Genomic DNA, 20162 nt, shown 5'->3' with positions numbered 1-20162 from the left:
CTGTAGCCTAATCTAGATTGTGATGTAGCCAATTTACATCCATCTAAAAAGGATGTCATTAAGAAAACTATTTCTCCTCCCCCTTTTTTTTTTTCTCCAAGACATGGTATCTGCTGATTCATTGCAGGTAGATGAGATCCCATCACTGCAGTGACTGGAGGCAGCAGACGTGCCCAGCAGATGTGTACCAAGAATATTCTGTCTGCGGGGAAAAAAAAAAAAAGGTAGTTCTGCAAAACCAAGCAGTTCTGCAACCTGCAAATCTATATTGTGGAATCTCCTTTGTCGTATCACTCCCCTGCATGGACTCCCTGGCAGTATAGTTCAATTCATACTGTATCTTTTCACTCAGTGGTGATCCTAACTGCTTTCTCCTTTACCAAAATGCTTCTTTCCCTGAAATTTGAGGTCAGCAGTGATGTTTGGTGCCATGCTTCATGGCTCTCCTCCTACCTTTAGGTTTAGCTGAAGGGCTCAAAAGGCAAGATCAACTGAATACAAACTCTCCTTTTCCTACCACAATTTTTAACAACAATTAGAAATATTGTAATGTACAAAAAGACAGGTGGTATTATCTATGTGTGCCTTGTGCTGCCAGCAGATGATAAGCTAACAAAAATACAATTGAAACTGACTTAACAAAACTTTAGTGCTAGCTATATATTAAGTTTTTGTAATGTTTTATTTTTCATATGCCTCACTGAAAAGAGCTGGAGAAAAGTATTATGCCTAATCTTCCTAGGCCTGTTCTGCTTGCTGCTTAAGTCTAACACATTGCAACAACGGTGCTAAACCTTGTATGAGACAAGACTCCAGCTACTCAGACGTGCAGTGGTTGTCCAGTGGTTATTCTCAGGTGTTGCTTCCTGATGGAGTTCCCCTTTCTGTTTATGTAGAATGGGACTTTGTTCTTTATGCAAGTTCTGAAGCTTACTTCAATAATGAATTAGTAAGTTCCTCCTTTTTTTTCAGAGCAATTAAATACTTTCTTTAGACAATACCCCTGAAGTCACTTCCTAAAAATTCCTGTAAATAAGAAAGAATTGTGCATGCATTATGTGCAGCATGGTTTTGGATCTAAGTGCCTGGGTTATGCGTACCATGAACAGAGAAAAAAAATGGATCTAGACCAGGCCTGCCCAGGTCCAGCAAGGTGATACAGCTCTGCAGTGCTGCCAGAATGCCTCTTCCCGAGAAGCCAAACAGGACACAATTTGTGTGAGGATGTGCTGAAGTGAAGCCACTCCTCTGCTTCCAGAGCATCTCACTGGGGCAGCACCTGAGCTGGCTCCATGTGTTTGCACAGTGTGCACACCGAGCAGCCCCGGGATAGCCGCTCACAGCTGGCACACATACGGGTGGCACACACACGGGTGGCACACACACGGGTGGCACACACATGGGTGGCACACACACACGGGTGGCACAGCAAGCCTCAGCAGTAGTGGGATTAAATTCTTCCCTGGTCTGAGAGAGAGAGCTTCTTCCAATCTGTTTTCATTGCAGATAATGGCGTGTGGACTTGATTTTAATGCTTCAGAAATTCTTTCTTCCCCTTACTGGAAACTCTATAAATAATATTATCTTGTACAATGTTCAGCAAATTTGGATGTGCAAACCCCGTCAGTTCAAAAATGAGATAGCTGGTGCACAATGAGCTTTAAGAACCTTTCTAAAAGTTTCCATAAAAGGCAATTTAATAATGTAGACATCTGTAACTTTCTTTGAGAAACAGGGTTATCTTTGAAAATGATACTGTCTGTCTGTGTGCGACTGAAAAGCACTTGAGCCAAATGTTCTCTTCTATTTTTCTTCCTCTAGATTGACCTGGGCTTTACAGGAACAACGTTTGTAACATAAGACACATGTGAAACTCTGAAATGCCTTCTGATTTGCTTGAACTACATTTAACTTCATAGTGAATACTCATGTTTTTAGCTTTTAACATTTTCTTTTCCCTCATCTGCGTTAGAAATACTTGCTATTCCTATTAGGTATTAAAAATCCTTGCCTACATCACCTTCACACTTGTGTTTCTTAAAGACTCACAGTTTCTTTCTACATTTTGTTGTCTTTATTTCAAGAGACAACATAATTTACCTTGAAATGAGGGCTGACTCCAGGTTACTGAAAGCTCTCTGTAGGCACAATGGAAAAAATATGCCCCACATGATTTTTAACCCCAACGTATTCCATAAGCATAGTTTACATTACTCTTCAGCTGTTCCTCTTTTCATTGTCATTCATTCTTCCTGTGTTAAAGATCTGATGATCTCATTCCTTATTCCTCAACTTATTGTTTAATATTTTATAAGTTTAGCATCAGGGACAGACGTGTTTCTTGTCTTGTGCACTTATTTGCATTTATCCAGCTTTTTATCTACTTACTTATTTTCCTTCTCAGAAAATGCCCTCAATTATCCAAAAAACGAAATTATATTAATTACACATTGTTTCTATAAATGTGTAGGTATCATGAAGTAATTAGCATGTAGCTGCTCTAGCCTCTGAAACTTTTTCATATTATAAGAAGTCCAGGTGCTACAGAAATCAATAGGGAAACTCAAATTAATGAACTAGGATTTCACTGTAATTGTTCTAAAAGAGAAATGCCAGTTTTGCAGCTCACTGATGATGGGTTACTGTACAATGTAGTGATCAAAGATCAATATGCCAACCTACTAGAAGAAAAAGTCATTGTAAATCTACATGGCGCGTTGCTGAGATGATGTTTTTTACAGAGCAAACAAGTTTTCCCACACTTTCTCTCAAAACTGAACTCAGTGTTTATGAAGAATGAATTGCACTGGTTCAGAATGTCTGCAGCCTGTCCTGATCAGCTGTGTCAAGTCCAGCCTTACAGATGTCATCAGTCTCTCTAGGTCAGAGACATTACGTCAAGCTGAGGCAAGGAAGCTAGACAAGACCACTCTTACAAATCATCTCAAAACATCTCCAGAAATGACTCAGTCTGCTGAGCCATTGTCTCACCACAGACGCTTTGCTGGCTTCCCAAGCCACGGCTGGACATCTGGATCTCAACCATACCACTGTACTAAATTGCAGTGGTCCTGTGCAGCCCCTCCTTGAAATATAATTGCACAGAATTAGCACAAAATTAAGGAAAATAAATCTAGTTCTTATAAGTTTTTTTAAAACACTTTCTCCTGCAATAACTCATACTGTGTAGAAACATAGATTTCATCTCAATAAATTGTGAGAGCTAATTTATAGCCTTAAAATATATAAAAAAAATAAAAATATGCTTTCATATGATTCTGATTTTACATAATCGAGCACAGACTGTTCTGGTAGAAAGTAACAGCTGTCTGAAGTAACTTCAAGTTACAGCCCCACTGGCTCATGTTTTTCTGTCTAGTTACAGATAATTGTATGCAATTACAAGATTCTAGTAATCTCTGTAAAACAGCTAATGTAGTTGTCCTTTTTTCTTTTTCTTTCCTTCTAATTCTCTCCCCCCACACATGGAATGGATAAGACAGGGACTTCACAAGAATTTTTAACAATTGTAGATGTGGACCTTCTACACATCCCATTTTATTTGCCCAGAAATTAAAACATTTTGTATTGAGTACAGCTCTCCTCTACCACAGAAAGACATTTCAAACTTTCCTATTAGAAAAAATGCAATCACATGGAGTCAGTGCATTGGTCCAGCTAAAGCGACTGCTCATTTAGAACTCCAGAGTCAAATATTTCTCAAAATTTGTATTAAAAACATGTCCCTGAAAGTCTTTTTCCCCATAGCTTATTTTCACCCAAAGCACAGTGGGTTACAGCTTTCAAAACGCCTCCAGTGGAAGTGTTCTGGGGACCTGCCGACAGAGCCGGTCCCTTTGCTCCACAGAGCGTGCCCATGCGGTTCTGCACCAAGAGCCCTGTGCCCAGACCTCACAGCAACTGCTCATCTGCCACATTTCATGCACTTCAGCCTATGCCTGAGTAGTAAAATCCTTCTATACCGCCACCGTGGGTGGCCTTTTAACAAGTAGGCATAACAGAGTATAACAAAGAATGTTTCATGCAAAAGATGATAGCAATTTATTTGTAAATTTCTATAAAACCTTAATTAGACTAGCTAATTAATACTTCTAGACCATGTCGAGTCTGCCTTTCTCAAGCAGGAGAAATCAGAAATCCTCTAGGTCTCTTTGAACGTCTTGGCCATTACTCAAATTACTTTAATTCCAATGAGATTTTGGCTTGAAATCATACATTTTTTTTCCCAAATCCTGCATCTGGTAGGTACACAAAATAATATGAAAGCATTTAAACAAACGAGCTTTGATTTTTCAGTGCTCAGCATCCAGAAGCCAGTCAAGGTTAAATGGAGATGTGAATATTGTACAGTTCTTAGTATCAAGCTATTTCACTGTGGCACCGCAGCTGACCAGTTCTGAAATATTATATATAGCATTCTTGCATTTGCAAGAAAACTGGGGCGGTTTGTTGTCTTTTCTTGCCAACTGTAGACTGGTAAGTGGCAGTGCCAAAAAAACTGAGTAAAATGTCAGCCTTTGCTATAAACCATATGCAAGCAAAAACCACTTTCCATTTGTAGAGTAAGTTACCCATCAAAGACAAAGGAAAACCGAAACAACCTGGTCTTGTAACAGATGCAAAAGACTTCAAGGTAGACTTCACACAGATTTTACAAACATGAAGAATAAATGGCTATCCATGTATAACCAAGCATTAATAAGAAAACTTTATGAAACAAATCCTTTACTACAAAATTAAAATATTGCACAAATTAGCTGTGAAGAGATTGAGAAAGGGGTTCTGTGGATGAAAGCATAATGCTTTATTTTCAGACTATCGTCTTTCTTGAATTTAAGTGCTCAATATTGTAGCAGCCAGGTGTCAGAAATGAATAGTGAACCTGCCAGCAGGGCTGTTTTCCCTTTCTTAACCACCATCCTGGTCCGTGACAGAACTGATTGGCTTTTTCACATATATTGCTAATACTGGCAGCGATAAAATAGTATCTCTAAATAACTATCTCTACACCACATTTCTTGACTTCAAGTGAGTTCAGTATGATATTTCTATTTTTTCAAAAGATAAATGAAATAATCTAAATCCTCAGTACTATTATGTTCTTTCTGGAGAATACTAGAATACTTTTTTTGACCAAGGTCTTGGTTTATAATTTAAACATAATACAAGCACAATGTGCAGTACATTTTTCTCCTCTCAGTGGTACTTGACCTTTACTTGACTGAACGAGTATCTTAATCTCTTAGGTACTGTATGCTGTCTCGTGTGATGAGAATTTGAGTTCTCATTCTGACCTGACTGCTTTCCACTATGGTTGAAGGTGTTTGTAGACTCAACAACACTGTTCCACTGTCAAAACACTGATATTAAAAGAACTCATCAGTGACTGGTTACTCTTTAGTAGTCTGCTGTATAATGTAGCATTTCCTATGATCTGCGAATTATGAGATCAATTTGCATCACAAAAGCATAACAGTTACAGGGAAGTCTTGATTGCAAAACCAATTTTTTGCATCCCCTTCTTAAAAATCTAAATAACATCAACTATTGGAAAGGAAGGCAAGAGCTTTGCTTTGAATCACATTCAATTTTTTTTCCCGTTGTGTTTCTCCCTGCTGGGCAGCCCATGCTGATCCCAGAATGCGCCTCTCATACAAAGGTCAGCATTGCAAGTTGAAGGATCTCCCATTAGGCAAAGACTTAATGGAACAATCATCCAGGTCTAAGACAGTCTTTTTTCATTATTTTAATAGACCTTAGGTAAGGTTCTTAACTGGGAACAGGCTGCTTCAAGACTTAAGATTCTTCTCAGAAGTGAACTTGTTAAAATCTTCAGAACACAAGCTTCTCAAATCTCCTTTACCATGTGTTCAGTTTTTAACTGAATGTGTCTACATAATTTGGTCATATATTGGCACTGAGAGGTGGGGATTTTCCTCCTGCTCTGCTTCATCACTAAAATAATAACATTCAAAAAGCATATCACTGATACAAAGTCATCCATCTCTGTATCATTAGTAGCCTTGTAATGAGTAGGCAGTTCTGCAGCTTTCATTGCAAAAAGCCACTTTTTGATCAGGAAGCCTTTGGGAAGTGTTCTGAACTCTAAGTTCAGCAAATCCACGTTCTTAACACTGCACATTGCATTTGAACCAAAGATAGCTCAGTGGATAACAGAGGAAACCACGGCTACTGGGATACCCAAGTTTGCTATGGTTGTGTTTCCTTCTTTCATGACCTCAGTGTTCTCTTAATGTAGTAACCGCATGTGAACACGAAAGAAGTGTTATCCTGATGGTAATAAAATAATTTACAAGAGCGTTTTTCTGTATGTCTTGACAGATATTTTAAAACAATACCAGAGGACTAGCAATGTTGTTTTTTTTTTTTTTTTTCCTGGTTAAAAATACTTCCATCACTCTTCAAACATTTTCTCATCTTCCATTATGATCCTTTCCACAGTGAGCTGGCAAGATGAAGGTATTATTATGCAAACCTGAGAAACTGTATGGTTCTCTTTAAACAGTAGGTTATATTCTTCACAACAAAAAAGATTCAAAATCTAATTCCAAAAGCATATCACTCCTGGGGAAAGTTGCATTTCCACAATTAGTCTCAACAGCTCCACCTCGGGATTTTCAGCACATAAACCAGTTTATATTTGGAGAATACCTATGAAAAGCCAGCTGCAATCCTGCAAGTATTGCATATTGTCAGATTATATAAATTTAACTCTACAAGTTCTCCTGATGCATATGGAGACACATGGCTTCTCTATGTCTTCAAAATCACGGATGAGGATTTAGTTAATACACTGTTGTGAGTTCTTTATATTCTGTACACCTTAGTTACAGGGTGTCTCAAATAGATGGACCAAATTTGTTATTATATGGCTTTGAAACTGGATCCATCTTTTTGAGACACCCTGTATTTCTGTGGGTTTCACAGAGTCCTGATGTAATAGCCCAGTCCTGGAATGCAAAGGGAAAGGCAGAGGTTCGGGAGGCAGGGACCAGCCTGGGCTGCTGGCGGTGCAGCAGCGGCAGAACGAGGCAGCCGGGCTGGGGTGGCAGGGCCTGTGTTGCTCGTGGGGGATGCTCTGGGCCCTGCTGTCTCTCCAGCAGTGCTCGTGCAGTGTCCTACGTCAGCTTCTGCTCAGCTTCTCAGTTACTGAGCTGTAGTTATTTAGTCTGCCCAACAAAATAATAAATCGTGTTTCCATGCTGTGGCGCAAAGAAAGCCATCAAAAGGGTTGAGTGGCCATTTCAAATCATTTCTTTGGCAAATCTGTGCAGACTTCATCCTTAGCAGGTATTATTATACTAAAGAAACAGAACTTAAAAAGAACAGAATATGTTGTCAGTGGCTGCATGAGTTCTAGGTAATAAAACTACTATCCAGAAGCATGTATCTATTATGAATAGTGTTAAAACCATAAACAGTGATTAATAATAGTATGCAAATATAAAATGTTTGCATTGTGAAAGTCAACCGACTTGCTTATAATTGTCTCTTGACAATTGTCTCTTGACAAGTCCACTTGACTTAGCTGAAATGTTGATTTTAAAGTAAACATTTAAAAGTTTGAGTTATTGCTTATATTGATACAACAAGAAAGTTTAAAAGTTTAATGCCAGGTTCCTGGGAGCTTTAAGAGTATACATTTAGGTAAGCAATAAAGCTGACTCAGCTTGCCAATCTGACTTTGGTCCTTTTCAAAAAGAACCCACCTGTGTGGGCTGTCTGCCCAGTTCTCCTTTGTCTCCTGCTTGGTCTCACTCCACCTTCTCATTGCAGTCACACAGCTCCTGCCTGCAGAGCAGCAGTGGGCTGCTTAGGAGACACGTCCCAACACCTGCAAGTTTCATTTGTAACATCCTTGGTGAGTTGTGCTTAATTCTAGACATTTGTTGTCCATCAATCTTTTAATGATCTCTTGCCACCCTCTCCTGTTCCATCTCTGTCCTCCCTTCAGGTTATGCGCACGTAGACTCACACACATTTCCTGGAGTTGTCCCCCTCCTGTGTACGCTCCTGCCCTCCAGCGTTCTGGCTCCAGCCTCCTTTACCACGATCCTCATTCAATCTCAAACTCATTTCTGTTGCTTTTTGTTTATAATTATGAAGGGAAGGGGCGCTAGTTCTCTACTAAGAATGAAGCATTTATTAAAGAAAAGTTGAAAAATAGAAGTATGTCATTTGCCTTTCATACTTTTGTTTCCATGTGTTTTGATTTACATTATGCAAAATTCATTTGACAATAAGTCATAACTCAGAATGAGCTTAGAGGTTTCATTTCCAGCTGTGTCATTTTATATTTAACAATTTTCCCATTCTTTCTAGTAATCTGTTCCCTATTTTAAAAGGTTAGAAGCCTGAATGTATGCTGTCTATTCCACCAAAATTCATCAAAGCCTCATGGAAGTCAACTCAATAACAATAAATAAGTTAAGTAGAAGGAGAGCAAGCACAACAAGGAATAAAAACTGAAAATGAATTTATTTTAATCCACTATTACAGCAGGTATGACACAGATGAGGGTTGAGTGCCAGGAGAGCGCACTGGAAAACCACTGAGCTTTCCTTTTGTTTCATTGTGCAATAATGTTACATAGTTATTACAATCTGATATGTGGATTTTTTTTTTTTTTTTAGCATGGCTTTATTTCTTCCTTAGTGTCTTACTTTCTATTCAGGCATTTTATTCAAACTTCTTGACAAAGGTACAGCAGGGATGCTTTGAGAAAAACTGAATATCCTAGATTAGTGCAGAAACCGAATATGTATTAAAAATGTGTGGTCAGATTAGTTCCCATAAAATGAATGAAGTTCTTTGAAAAAGAACATATTAAATACATCCTTTTCTTACTCCTATCCCTAGAAACTCTGCTTTCATTGTTATTATTTGAGGTGTATGGCTAGAGAACCTGGAACCAATCAGTCCATTGAAGCTCATTCTTTTACATATATTAAGAAAAGGATTATTTTAATAGGTTAAGGGTACTGAGAGAACTTGCACGATCTCCCTGTATTCTCTTCATTCATGCTCACTGGTGCTTTCAGGGAGCAAAAAAGGTGGCACTGAATTGAACCTCCGCTACAGAGTACACTCAGAATTAAATGGTGTAAAAATGTTTCTTTCACATGAATATCTGGGGATAGGTTTGGTAATAGTGGAGTAAAAAAAGTGGCACTTTTATGTAATTAATATAGAGAGTTGGGTTGTTAGATACCCAAAGAGGTTATGACATATCACTACAGATCTAGAGTTGTTCACCCTAAGTGGCTTTGGAGAGGGTTCAAAGAGCAGCATGCTGTGCTAGCTAGCCAATTCAAGGCTGAAAAGAAGCATCAACACTATACATCTTTGTTAGAAATTAATGCCAAGAAACCCACAAGCCTCTTCCATGCCTCCTCTGAGAGGGATTATCCTTGAGACATGCAGAACAGCAGGCATCTTCCCTACTCAGTGTTACACTGCCCGACTTTCCCCAGAGATCTTTGGTGACCTTTGGTACATCCATGTGCACATAGATGCAGACCATGGATGGGATGATTCAGAAATAGCACAAAGGTAAAACGAAGAATAAATACTGGACAGTGATATATTTATACAAGTCTATCAGATCTTAATGTAGAACCTTCCTTAGCAAAATGGCTATGAATAGTCAAGAATAAGGTTTTACTTACAAGAATACCTTATGGAACAAACTAAGGCACTGGCTGCTTTGTTTAGGTATTCAAATGTTTGTTTAAACAATGCATGCCCACATTTCCTCCTTTTACCTTCTTTGCCCAGGATACACATGTAGGATACAGGCTTCTAGAATAAAAAGGTCAGGTTTGTATCAAGAAAAATGGTACAGGCAGGTGTGGATGACAAGGCCGATTGCCTAGGGGTGAAGTAGCAACGTTTTTTGTAGCAGATGATGACTCGGATAGGAAACACCCTCTGTCTGACCTTATCTGCTAACTGCAAGTCATTGCCACTGCAAACAAGGATTTGCTTTGTCAGACTGTCAATACCATCTCTCTCATCGTTATTACAAATTCCCCTTTTTTTCAGTGTTTGTGCTGGCTTTGGTCAAGACTCTCGCACCTCATTTTAAGAGCTGAATCCTGGGCTCTGTGGTTCTAACTCTGAACTTCAGCCAGCCTGGGGTGGGGGGGCCCTGAGAAAGGGAACATCATAGGTGGTGACTGTCCCTGTTCCACCCATAAACAGTGTTAGGAAGGTTGCTGTGGCAGTGTTATCTGTCACACGTGGTTTCAAGCTCAGTAAGTTGAACCTTTCATCCACATTGTTTTTTAGGAAATGTAAAAACTATTAGCCTCATCACAGACTGACTGCCATTCAGCTGAGAGGGAAAAAAAAAGGATGTTGTTAGATCTTCTAACGGTAGAACTGTCTTGATTTTTCTGCTTATTGTTAACATACAAGTAATTCCATTTACATGAGAATTACAATAGAATAAAACAAATGTAGTATCAGGGGAGACCACGTGCAATTCAGCTTTCTTCATTTCTGTGCATTTGGTAAAGAATGAAGTATGTTTTGTTTTGTTTTTTTTAAATGTATTATTTTATCATCCAGATGACAAAGCAAAACAAATTTGTTTCACTTTTTCTATATGCTTTCAAAACTGAAAGCTGTAAATATTTTCCTGGTAGTTTTTCCTTTTCCCAATGTAGGCAAATAATTTTTTAGACAGCTAAAGAACTAGGGAATCTTTATTCTTGGAAGCTAACTAGAACCAGACAAGAGCCTCAGCCTGGTGTCCCGAATTTTTCTAAATGCACCATGGTGTTAGAAGGTATTGTATCCAGAGGTGCTGAACACTATTAGTTCCCAATACCAAGTTCACTTGCCATAACAATTAACTACCATCAATAAAAGTCAAGGACTTTCAGTGACAAAAACGGCTGTGAAATGAAAACAACTATTTACAGGAACCATACATTCTGAACACAGGTGATTTTCAGGTGTGCATGAGGACGGGAGTGGCTGGTGCTGCCCTGCAGGGCAGGGGCTGTCACTCGCTGCAGGCCTGGCTGCTGCTGGCACGGGCACCAAAGCCCGCTCAGCTGCAGCACCACTGGGGAAAAGGGCCAGTGATGGACTGTCCCACAACACCAGAACTGGTTTCCTGAGTGGAACCACAAAAAATGTTGTGCTTTATTCCCAGTGCCTGTAAAACTCTACTCAGTAGAGAAAAATCCTACTGCCAGACAAGCGAATACATCTGGAAAGAAAGTTCTCTTGAATTTCAGGTCCTTTCTGATATTCCTCTATTTCCCTTTGTGAAAACTATTTTTCATCTATAGCACAGAGGAAAAACTAACAGAAAGCAACCCCCCACATAGCCTACACCACATACTGGGCAGAAGTTTTAGAAGTTATCTCCTTGTTAATGCTACTTAAAAATGTAAGCTTCAATATACTTCTAGTTATTGAATAAGATGTTACCCAGTATAACAGAAGACAACGTCCTTATTGATATTAATCTGTAAGCTAAGAAAATATAACTGTGAAAAATACATACATGTTATTTCCATTTTTTTAAATTAGTGAATGAGCTCACTTCTAACACATAGATCTTGGATAAATTTTTATATCTCTTTTTTGATCAATTAAATTTATTCATATGATCTGCAAGCTAGGGAGATGATAATTCTTTCCCATTGAACAAGTGACACATAACCCTTTAAAATATTAGGAGTACTAGTAGTATTGCCATCCAGAAACCTATGGACCAGTCAAAACAAAACAAAAAAAACCAACCAACCCAAAAACCATCCAAACAACGAAACAACAACAAAAACAACTCAAAACCAAACTCAAGCATGTTTTTCTATTTGCATAACCATGAACAAAATACACTCCTTTCTATATTATGTAACCTTTTTTTTTGAGCAAAACCATGTGTTAGTGAACACGAGTTCTCTAACATACCAATTTGTTATAATTCCATATGGATATTTTCTGGTTTTTTGTAATACTTTGATTACAGTCAAGATTCATCTTAAAAGTGTGGTGGTTCATCTCTCAGAGGAGGGTTGAAGCAATGGGGTCTGAACAGATATTTCCTCAGAGATTTACAAAGGCTTCTCTGAAGAGGAGGATGGGATTAGAAAGTAATATACAATTCACTCTGTACACAGAATACAGAGCAAATGGAGAATTCATCATATAGCGTCAATCAGTGAAAGTCTCAGAATCTTTTTAAGGATGTTTATACAATAGTGTTATCAGACTCCATTGATTCCACAAGGGGCTAAATGCTTCAGTTTGCCCCAACAGCAGCTGTAGGGGCCTCTTTGAGGCAGAGAGCTCTAGAGGCCACTGAAAAAGATCAGAAAGAAGGGGAATGCATCAAAGGATTAATATCCTAAAAGCAGCCTGACTGCTTCAATAATTTTGAGACCAAAACTGCACGACTGTAGACTATAGATGTCACCCTCTGTTTCGCGAAAGATGTAAATACTATGAAGATTAATTTGGATTTTATTAGTTATTTATGGCTTGATATTCTAAATGAAACCACAGCTGGATACTGACTGACAAAGAAGAAATTATTGGGTGTATTATATATATTATATATAAGGTGTATTAATGCACCTTAATGAAGTAGAAAAATCCTTTATAACAGATTAACTCATCTGCTGCTGTTTTACTTGGGAACAGGAGCTTCAGAAAGTGAGAATAAGGTTTTACTATAACTATTCAAAACTCAAAACATGGTTTTAGTTTTTAAGGACTTGCATAATAAATCTTTGCATTCTTACTGGATTTAGATAATCTGTTAACCCCAATGAAAGAACAGTTCAAAGTCTATGAAAATTTAAAACCTATTTGTCGTTCCTAGTCCCATAGTTTCAGTGGCTTTAGTATTAATTTCATTTTAGTTTTTATCTGTGTTTTTAAGTCAGGTGAGGAAAAAAGCTGTATTTAAAAACTTAATTTTCATAAGAAATGCTTTAGCTGGAGGAGGCTTATTGATTTTTAGGGCTGGGTTTTGGGAATTGAATTTTTCTGGAGTATAACATCTTGTTTACTGGTGGTTGATAAACTGTGGAGTCACTTGCCAGCTGGCTTCAGGTAAAGCAAGCTGATTGATAGGCCAGGACATACACACGAAGAACAAAATTTTAAAAATGGATGAAACTTTTTCTTTTTTTTACTCTAGAGTCAGTCATGCTAGGTATTCATTTGGTTTGAACAGGATCACTCTTATTATTTGCTGCCTGCATTATTCTACCTCCTGTAGGCACCAATCATCATTACAGTTTCTGTCTACTAGGCTCTTAACATTCTGTATGAATAAATGGTTTGGACATTCTATACAGTATCCAAATGCTTCTCATCATACAGCATAATTTAGACGTTTAGCCATTTGTCAACTGCAATTTTATCTCCTCTGTATCAAGATGTGTGTGCTAAACAAAGTACTTCAGTGTTCAGGAATAAATAAAAAAGAAATATATTAAAATAATTCACATGTTAAATGCAGGGGTAGAAAGCAATAGCTTTTCCAAGGCTTTTTTTGGAGGTTTCTAAAATAATCTAATGACTAATTCCTGCAGCTTTCTATACAGGACAATTTGTTAGGTGAGGTTAATAGTAAACAAACATCTGCATCACAGTATCTTCATTTCTTCTTTTCTCTGCCTTACTGCTGTCTGAACCTTGCCTTAACCTGTTCCTTGCTGGCCATGGTCTGCAGGCAACTACTTTTCACATCTATTGACTCTGGTTCTTGACCCGTGGTTGGAAAGAGCTTGGTCTCTCAAAGGGAGGTGCCTTCTCAAAGGGTCAGAAGCCCAAGTGCACCCCCAGAATTTTGCACTTCGGTTCATTAGGGATTGGCAGCAAGGCCAAGAAATCCTGTACAATACCAATATTTCATAGCTGTCTTTTCTGTCATCAGATGTGTAACAGAGACTGAGAATGGCAATAGAGTAATCTTAATTGGTATTAACAGTGATTCATCATCTAAATTAGAAGTATCTGGAGGACCACTGATTTTGGTGAAAAACCATGAAATTAAACTGCTATTATTAGAGAGGTGTATCTTTATTAGACACACTTTTTTTTTTTTTTAAATCCAGGGGGCTCTGAATGCAAACAGATTTCATGAGGACTACAGAATATATATTTAGTACATTCCTTCTGTTATGTTTTGAATGTCTAGAACATACCAGATTAGACCACAGAAACTCCTTGTAATGTTTGGAACAAATCACTTTCTATGAAGGCTACTATCTGCCTGTCATGTGTAGCCAAAAAACTTTTAGGGCATTAAATTAATGCATGCAGGCTGTCCGCCAGCCAGACACATGGACGGAAACATGCAGTATGGAAAAATATGTATGACAAGTTTGTGGCTTTAGAGGCTTCTCTTTTGACTACAAGCTCTCACCATTTTAATCAACACACCATCCAGTCTCCTGTCCTAGCAAAGTGAAGCAGGGACTCTGTCATTTACCTTTTGGGTTCCCTAATATAGGCAAAGCAGGGATTCCTTATACAGCACTATTGAAAGATCCTTCACTGCATCACATTCTGTGTGGAAAACAGGCAAATAAAAAACACTTTCCTATTCATCAAGGTCTTGAAATGATTAATTTTGGTATTCCATCCTGACCTCGTATCTTATTATACCAAACATATAAGCAGGAGAATAGGAAAGTGCAAATGACTGGGCTGTTTTGTGGATGGTATTGATCTCACTGGTCTCATTCTTCAGGAGAGCAAAGAGCCCTTAGTTGTTTACCTGCTTAATCTATTATGAAGGAAATGCTGATCACAAGTTTCCTTAAAATGAGTTGGCAGATAAAAACAAACAAATGAAACAACAACAAAAACAAGTCTGCACTAAACAAGCATAACCCACATGGAGGATATGACACCTGTTCAGCATCTCTAGAATCTGCAAGAATAACAAATGATGTTGTTGCTGAGGACTTCTTACTTTCCTTTTTAAAGCAACTGTTAATTTAAGAAGACATTAATTGTTACTGATTTAGGTAACTTCATCACTTAAAGAAACCCTGAGTTCTCGGCTTCATTCTCAGAGGAGTGTAAAACATCAACCAAAGGGCACTATCATAACAGAACTGGCTCGCAGTGTAACTCCTGCAATTTTACCTACATTCAGAGTTGCATTAATGAGAACTCAGCAACATCATTTAATTTGTGCCTGACTGACTGTCCTTGTATCTGGCAACTGGAATCTACCATGGTTCAAAGCTTGGTGCCAGACTGCAGCAAGCTGAAGGAAGTTGCTCATTAGTCAGTCTGTGCTCAGACTTACTATAATTGTCATTGAAATATTTTCTTATGTAGGTCTGTGGCTCTAAAACGAGTAGCTAACATGTGGGTAGGGAGGAACAGGTGGTAACTCCCTGGGTAGCCTGATACTAGGCAACTCTAACACAATTCAGTCTAAAATCTTCTTCACTGACTGGAATGCAGCTGTGTGTTCTGGCCAACCTCACCTCGATCCTCACAGAGCTGGAGACAACCTGTAGCTGTGTCAGCCATGGTCACCAGCTGGGTCTTGTCAGGACAGACTGATGACAGGGACCTTTTGCCAGTCATGTGCAAAGTTATGGTGATCTGTAACAAGATCACAGGTGATTCCCTGAGAACCCTTGACGGATCTGGTATGTTAACCATTAAATTGCTAGTATTTAAAAGTTAGAACAATACCACGTTAAATACATCACCTTTTAGTCATACTATGATAGAACAATTTTTTAAGCTCAATTATGCCAAAAATGTAATTCTAAGTAATGAGTCAGAACTAATGTTTGAAATGTAGTATTTGCTTGCTGAGCAGCAATACTGGACTAGGAGCAAGATTACTGGGCTTTAACTGTGATTTGCTAGTGTTTCTATTTTGTCTCACTATAGATCACTTTATTTGTCTTACAACTCACATAATCAATTTATAGCCATCTGAAGGTTGGGTGGAAATGCTGGGGAAACACTGCAGTGAAAATTAAGGGTTCAGTGGCACTAACTCATAAATAGACAAAACAGGTTTTCAAATTAGTCTTCCCTGCTATGAACTTTGGTTTTATATCTTTCAAAGAGACTAAAGCTGGCTATCCACTGTGGTTTCAAAAATCTGTTAGAGGACTAATATTTCATTTTTTTTTTTAGTTCTCTTATGTCTTTAAACATTTAGATTTTTGGTACTGCAGGTTCCTTCCCTAGATACTCCAGGATTTGTACAGCTCCGTATCACTAACGACTTGAAATACAGAAGTCCGTTATCTTGCAATATGACTGAAATATAAAAATAGGCATTTTATGATTATACTTCAGGGAAAGACACTTCAACAGAGGTTATGTGCGACATAGCACAAATTTTTCATTCGTATTAATTGAGCCCTTATTTCTGTTTCTTTACATGCCAGAAATTCCTTCTTGTTCTTTTATATTCTTAGAAATTATTCTAAAAAACAAACCAAAACAAAACACAAACCTATTTTATTCTGAAAAACTTTTTTGTAACAACTGGCATTGCCAGAATTCTTCATATCCTGCTTTAGTTGCAGTACTTATATTTTGACATTTCACGTGCTTAAATCATACATAAATGATGAGGGCTTTATCATCTATTATAATAAAAACCATTTTAAACATACGGGGATAACAAAGATGTCTTTAGTATAATACTGACAAAGCAAGTAATTTTGTATGTCTGGTTAGCCCATGAGAAAAGAGACTGCATCCTGATTATGAGCATATTACAAAAATAAAATAAAATGAGCACTTAAAGATCTATTTTGTTCTCATCAACTTGATGCCCGTGATGAATGATGAAACGTACTGTCAGCTTGAATGCCAGTGCTTCTAAACGTTACATAACCTTATCCCACCAGCACACACGTACAAAACCAAATTTGTGTTGTGTTGCTGGGGTTGTTTTTTTTGTATATTTTGAATACTTCCACCAGTACACTCATACAAACTTGTGTGATTTTGTTTGCAGTTTGGCTGCTGTCTGCGCTAAGAATATACTTTGTAAACTTGTAGGTTAATCAGGAAGACTGTAGCATTAAGAGTATAGAATATATAGCATTAAAGACAAGGAGTCAGAATTTAACCATGAAATTATGGCTTTGAATTACTCTACTAGTCACAAAGCTGCTCTTTCTGGACATTTACACTTGTGGTGTAAACCAGCCAACCTGACTGATCGGCAGCCCTGGCGCAGACACGGGAGTTACACCAGGGGCATAATCACACTGCAGCAACTCGGCTGTTATTCCCTACAGGATTGTTGCTGATGATCCAAGTTTTATCAGTCCAACGTTGTTCAATTTACCCTTGCAGACAAACAAGATACATATTTGTATTTGTAGATACTTATAAGGACAAAGGGAGCAGAAGCAATATTCCAGCATTTTCCGTATGCCACACCTCAAATTCCTGAACATTTCCCTGAGAGGGCTCAGGATTTGCATGTAAGTGCCTACACTTTGGGTGACGGTTGGTCTAGAAATAGAGATTTCATAGATGTTCATTTTGCCTCTTGTAAATATCTGCATTTTAACAGCTCAGTGCCAAGCCACTAAGTACAATGAATGATAAAATTGGAACACACTACTATTACTATGTGCATTTCCTCTGTAGGGCCTGAAAATCCCAATGCTGTACAAAGTGTAATTCTGCCCCCCACTCCGGCCCTTTTTTTTTTCAGGGAAAAAAACCCAGCGAACTTCCCTCCCCTAACCCATATTCACAGAAGCAAGCATGACTGAGCCTTTTCACTCTCCACTTAACTAGCACATGTAAATATCAATTTAATAGGTAGCTACTGAATAAAACAGGTTACTGGTACTATGCTTATTTGTTACATCCTTTTTCCACTAGTAGTGGTTTAGAATATTTCTTCTCAATCAACTTGAAGTGGTATTTAAAAATTACAAAACACTGGAAGTGCAATGAGAAATTGTAGACAGTTTTCAAGACATCACTAATTATGTTGACTTTACAAAGTATCTGTGATGAAATGCTGAATTCCCAGTTGACCTCACAGATTTTCCAAGGTAGAGAGAAAGAGGAGGATTGTCAACAAGCCCATCACATATGAAGCTAAGGTCTGTAAAAATCCAGCTTACTAGAAAATATTTCCTTTCCTTTAAACATGTTTTTTCTTGACAGCAAAAATTACAAATTCAGAGATACCCTATAATTCATCTATATATATAACGTGGATTGAATCATTGACAGCAAACTAAGTGCTTTGGAGAAGGGGCTGTTTTCCTTTTTTATATTTACACTGCCTCACACAAAGGCATCCAAGTTACATACGTATAAGGAAAAATACTATCATGACAACATTACGTGTAATACTATTACATGTAATACTACTAATAAAAATAGAGCGGCTTTAAAATTAAATGTGACCCCCTGAAAGATGTTCCACTTTGCAGTGTTATATGGCTATCTCAGAAATTAAACTATGTTGCTGTACCAGACTTCTGTGAATATAACTACCACCACTAACTCTGGCAGAGTATCAACTGACTGCAATCCAATATCAGTGCCCCTCAGGAAGAGCTATTTACCTAAAAAATCACATCTTCCATCACAGTCAAAAAAAAAGAAGTCATTATAAAAGACTGAGTATGGTCTCCGGGAACATCTGAAAAGCCACCTGGTATTTCCAGATTGAAAAGGAGTATTTTAACAAGAGGTAACAAAATTTCATATACTTTCACAATTAGATACTAAGAAACTACAGCTGGACTTCAGCAAAAAGTAAGACAGAATTTGATTTAAATGGCTAAGAGATCCAGATGGGCTGGGTTGTGCACATTCTAAACACCAGTGCCATTTAAATGTTCCTAATCCCGTTCTAGGTTTCCCAAGTTTTGTCCCTTCTTCCCCTAAGATGTTGGATATTTGGATCCAGTACTTTGGATCAAATCTTCTGCTTCAGGTTCATAAAGACAAATGTGTAACCATTTCCACAGGGTTAAGGTAGTTCAGGAGCACACACTAATAAAAAAACAGTTGCAGTAGAGACACAAAACTTCTCTTCCAATCTGCTGTTAATAAATAAAATAGGCATTATCTAGGGCAGGAAAGAAGATCTGAAAAATGTCAAATTACAAAATCAACTACAATTAATCATTTTCTTACTGCTCCAGCAGCTCTAACACTTCAGAAAGAATGCATGATAAGAATCTCGTAGTCCTAGCTAGCTCTTATACCGACTTTCCAAGGATTTTGAGAAACAGTTTATGAGAGTATTAGGATCATTACTGGTGATAAAACAACAATCTTGTTGTAAGTACCAACTATTTCAGCTGAAAGAAATCTCAGGAAGATTCACAACAGTAGATATTTTAAAAAACATATAAGAGATTTCTACTGTACCAAGGAATGCAAATGCATTTGACTCTACCTTGGTGTTCCCCATGTTCCTTGTCCAGGTCTGAACAGGTAAACTGACTGGGAAGAAAGAAGGAATAGAAACAACATACTTCATATTTTAAGAGACAGACAAAAAAGGTTTCCAGATGTTAGACTGTTTCTTAATAGAACATTCTTATTTATATTAGTACTGGAAATGTTGTTATGCTATTTCAGAAGTAAAATAGAATGAAGGTGGGATAGTAGAGAACTCTATACAACAGGAACTGCAGTGTCTAATCTTTTTCTCTTTTAAGTTATTAGTTTTACGTGCTTCGTTCATAATAGCAATCCCAAAGAGCTAAATGTAAAACATCTAAATGTATATAGCAGTAATTAAAACTTATGATAATATAAGACACATAAAAATCAATTAAGGAAAATAAGAGAAAAATAGAAAATGTTACAGAAGGCAGCTTCTGCCTTTTAGTTAATAAGGAGTGTTTCTGAAATTAAATAACTGTTTCTCAGTAAAATGTACATCAAACAAATCTATTCAGAAGGTGGCATCACACAAATTCTGAATAGTGAAACAGCCTTTGGAATCAATCTGAGGTGTTGCTTCAATACCAAAAGATCTCTTTGGGGAAAAAAAAATAGACTTTTATTAAAAAATGACAGAAGTTAAACTGCTGGAAGAAAGCTAAATGGAAGAATCAAATACCTCAAGGTTGAGCAGAGAAGAAAAAACCCTCTAACACTTAGAA

General features: G+C 37.7%; 1 protein-coding gene across 4 annotated transcripts in view; it reads right to left on the bottom strand.

The window, feature by feature from the left end:
- B3GALT1 (beta-1,3-galactosyltransferase 1) overlaps window positions 1-20162 on the bottom strand; it is a 193308-nt gene that overhangs the window by 153989 nt on the left and 19157 nt on the right. Inside the window, exon 2 of one of the 4 annotated variants that reach the window (XM_071811021.1) lies at window positions 7752-7876. The exons of the other annotated variants lie outside the window; for them this stretch is intronic. The gene's annotated coding sequence lies outside the window, so the exon portion shown is untranslated. The remainder of the gene's footprint in view (window positions 1-7751; window positions 7877-20162) is intronic. 4 annotated transcript variants of the gene reach the window in all.

This window comes from Patagioenas fasciata, chromosome 7 (genome assembly GCF_037038585.1).
Source record: "Patagioenas fasciata isolate bPatFas1 chromosome 7, bPatFas1.hap1, whole genome shotgun sequence".
NCBI lineage: Eukaryota > Metazoa > Chordata > Aves > Columbiformes > Columbidae > Patagioenas > Patagioenas fasciata.
The sequence above is the reverse complement of the archived record's forward strand: the minus strand, read 5'-3'. Positions and strand labels throughout refer to the sequence as shown.